Here is a 4,026-nt window from a genome sequence, read left to right as displayed (position 1 = left end):
TGATGTAAACATTCCAAATTGTATATAAAATCAGCACATTGTACCCCATAAATGCATTAATGTATACATAATTTATGTATTTATGATTTGTAAAAATAAAAAGGGGGAAAATAAAAGAAAACAAATCTAAGTATTTTATAAAGCACAAATTTTAAAAAATAGTGGATACACTTGTCTGGTTCCAGTTCTAAATGGAAAAGCTTTCAGTATTACTCCTCTCAGTATGATATTAGCTGTGAGTTTGTCATAGATGATATCAATCAGTTTAAAAATTGTGCCAGCAATGCTTATTTTCTTACGTGCACTTGTTAGAAAAGGATCCTGAATTTTGTCAAGTGATTTTTCTGCTTCTATTGAGAGGATCATATACTCTTGGTTATTGCTTCTACTTATACATTGTATTACATTTATGGATTTGTGTGTGTTAAACAAGCCTTGTATTCCTTATATGAAACCTACTTGATTGTGATGTACAATTTGTTTTAGATGTAGCTACAATGTATTAGTTAATACTTTCTTGAGTATTTGGCACTGATATTCATTAGTGAAATTGGACTGTAGTTCTCCTTTTAGCTTCTGGTTTTGGCTTCTGGAATCAAGGTGTGTCAGATCCCATCTGGGGTGCCACTGGTAGGGGCCTGGGCCTGGCCAGGTCTCCAGCCCAGGCTTACCTACTGTCTGGTCTAGGACTGCTATGCTATTATCTTGCTCGTGAACAATTACCCTTAGATGCCTTAGGGTTCTTTACTTTAAAAGAAGGGAGAGAGAGAGAGAGAGAGAGAGAGAGAATATTTGAGGAAGAGAAACAGTCTTAGTAGAGACACCATTATCAGAAGTTCTGTGGACAGGAGAAGTGAAAGAGTCAGAGTGAGTGGGTCCATGAAAGAACATGCGCATGCTGCCAACTGACTTCTCCTGCAGCTTCTTATAGAGATGATCTCATGGCTCTTAGCACCACAGGTGTAGAGACTGCAAATCACTAATGCTCTCATCTCACAAGCTCTTGTGTTCTCTTGCTGAGAACAGAAACCTTTTGCTCATGCCCTTATCACCAAGGTGTTTCTTAGTATTACTGAATGATTTGAGCTTATCTCTTGCTTCTCCTTGCCATGAGCTATATGTTCTGCTACAAAGGTGATTTTAGCTTCATAGACTATGTTGAAGAATATTCCTTTCTTCTCGATGTTTTGGTATAGGTTCTGCAGTATAAGGACAAGATCTTATTTGAAGGTGTGATACAATTCTAATGTGAAGCTATCTGGTCCCAGGCTTTTATTTGTTGGGATCTTTTTTATCGTTTCTACAATCTCAGTCCTTGATATTGGCCTGATTCAGGAGATCTATTTCTGCCTGCATAAATCTGGGGAGATGGTGTCATTCCAGATACTGGTCCATTCCCCTACATTATAAAATTTCTGGGCACAGATTTTTCGGTAGTAGTTAAAAATAATCTCTTGTATCTCTCTGGCATCAGTTGTTACTACCTGCTTTGCATTTGTGATTGAGGTTATTAAAGATTTTACTTTTTTTATTCCTGGTTAATCTGGCCAATGGTTTATCAATTTTTTAAATATTTTTTGAAATAACCAACTTTTTGTCTTATTAATGTTCTGAATGATGCTTTTATTTTCAATTTAATTTATTTCTGATTTAATTTCCATTTTTTTTCCTTCTGCTAGGTTTGAGATTGGATTGCTCTTCCTTCCCCATTTCTTTAAGACGATTTGTTAGACTGTGGATGTGCTCTCTTTCTGTTTTTAAGATGTAGGTATGTAATGTGATAAATTTGTCTCTTAGGACTATTTTTGCAGTGTCCCACGGGTTTTGATATCTTGTGTTTTCATTGGACACAAGGAAGTTAATAATTTCCTTTTTTATCTCTTCCTTGACAAAACTGTCATTCATCATAAGGTTTTTTTAGTTTCCAAGCCTTTGTATGAGATGAAAATTTTTGTTGGAGTTGAGTTCCAACTTTATTGCCTTGTGGTCTGAGTAAATACAAAGTATGATTTCAATTATTTTGATTTTGTTGAAGTTTTATTTATGTCCTACTGTATGATCTAGGTTGGAGAATGTTCCATAGGGCAACAAGAAAAAATATATATGTTCTTTGCTTTGGGATGGTGTGTTCTGTATATGTCTATTAAGCACGGTTGTTCTAGGGTCACATTTAAGTCCCTTGTGTCTTTGTTTAGTTTCTATTTAGAGGATTTGTTCATCTCTGCAAGAGGAGTGTTAAAGTCCCCTACTATCGTGGTGTTATATGATATCATGTTACTCAGAATAAGCTCTGTGGGTGGAGCAAGATGGGGGAGGGGATGAATCTCTAGATCTACTCTCCTGGTGGTTTCAAGTGAGAGTGAGGGGGCGGGATCTTTCCCTGCGTGGAGTGTTGGCAGAGACAGGCAATGCAGGGTGTGCATCAAAGAGATGGATTGCTGGACTGGACTGGAATTTTAACCCAGAACCACAGTATCTGCCAGAGAAAACTCAGTGCCCCAGCTGAAGCAGCACCAGCTGCTGTGGCCAGTGGCCTCAGGTGGCAGCAACCAACCCTTCCCCCGCAGAGAACTACTATTCCCAATTCATGGGGAGTTTGGGTATTTTGTAGAGAGTGTGGTGAGTCATTGACTCCCAAGCAGAATTTGGTGACGAGAAATGGGAGCCATTTGGACTCCATTTGGAGCGTCAGGGGTCTAGGGAGCTGGACAGAAAATTGAGGGGAAAGGATCCCACTTAGGAAACAGACACACTTTGTAATTTTAGAAAAGTCTTTGTGCCACTGTGCTGAAGTGGCAAGGGACAGTGGCAACCAACCCCCTCCCCTACAGAGACTGAAAAGTCTTTGGTGCTTGGCACTGAATCCGCAGGCATCAGTGGCAACCAGCCACTTCCCCACAGAAGATTACAGTTTCCTGTTCTAGTGGAAACTAGGAGTTGAGTGGAAAATCTGGTAAAGTGTGGACTCCTGTGCCAAATTTGGAGGACAGATAGGGGTACCATCTGGAACAGGACAGCCAAGACTTGGCAGCCAGTTAGGAAGCAGACATACTGTGAAACTTCAAAAATGGTGTCTCCATAGGACCTCTTCCTACTGGCCAGGTGCAGTGAGCTGTATCTCACCTGCAGGCAGTCATCTTGCATCTGAAGCTGGTTCAGGACACCCCACAGTTTATAGGTGCAATTGTAGGGATAATTTGTGCAACCTGTAGCAAATAGTCCTTTTTTTTTTTTTTTTTTAATCTGTGACAGACATTCCTGTGGAATGTAAGGGCTAAACGAGTAGCCAGGCACCCATCAAAAAAAAAAGAAAGAAAGAAAGAAAAAAAAAAATCAGTGTAAACCAAGAAACAGGTATAAGCCTGGGAACCACTCAAGGTGCCACCTGCTGTATAGAAAATATATTGCAACATAAATATATTCCCACTAAAGTTGATCCCTACGTCAAAGGTACAGTTGTATGTTTGTATATATACATAAGAATAGTAGTTTTCTTGGTGGTGCCTCCCTTTTCTTTTTCTTTTTCTTTTTTCATCCTTTTCTTGTAGGAGTTATTGTTAAGTTCTTTATTTTATTATTAATGCTATCTTTTCCCCTTTTCTTCTTTCTTCTTCTCCTTCCCTCCTTAGGATTGCTGAGAGTGCCTACATCAGACTAATAGAGATTTCTTTTCTTTTCTTTTTTTATCATTTTATGATTACCATTTTTCTGTTGTTTGTTTTTTTTTTGTCTGTTTGTTTATGTGTTTCTGATTGTCTGTGCATCTGTGTGCTTGTGTGTCTGGTATCATTTTTGTCTGTTTATTTGTTCGTTTGATTTCAATGTGTTTTGTATATTGCTAAATCCTCAGGTTGGCTATTTTCCTTAACTCCAATTTTCATATTCAATAAGAACATGGGGGAACAGGGGATCAGGGCTGACTGGAGCTAGTTTTCAACAAAAACTCCAGTCCAGGGGGAGAGATAATGGCCAGAAAGAACCCAACAAAGCTGAAGGAGGAGAGCAGAACTGAGAGAAGAGATAGAT

Source organism: Otolemur garnettii, unplaced genomic scaffold (assembly GCF_000181295.1).
Source record: "Otolemur garnettii isolate 467f Iridium unplaced genomic scaffold, OtoGar3 scaffold00227, whole genome shotgun sequence".
Classification (NCBI taxonomy): Eukaryota; Metazoa; Chordata; class Mammalia; order Primates; family Galagidae; genus Otolemur; species Otolemur garnettii.
Note: the sequence above shows the minus strand (reverse complement) of the source record.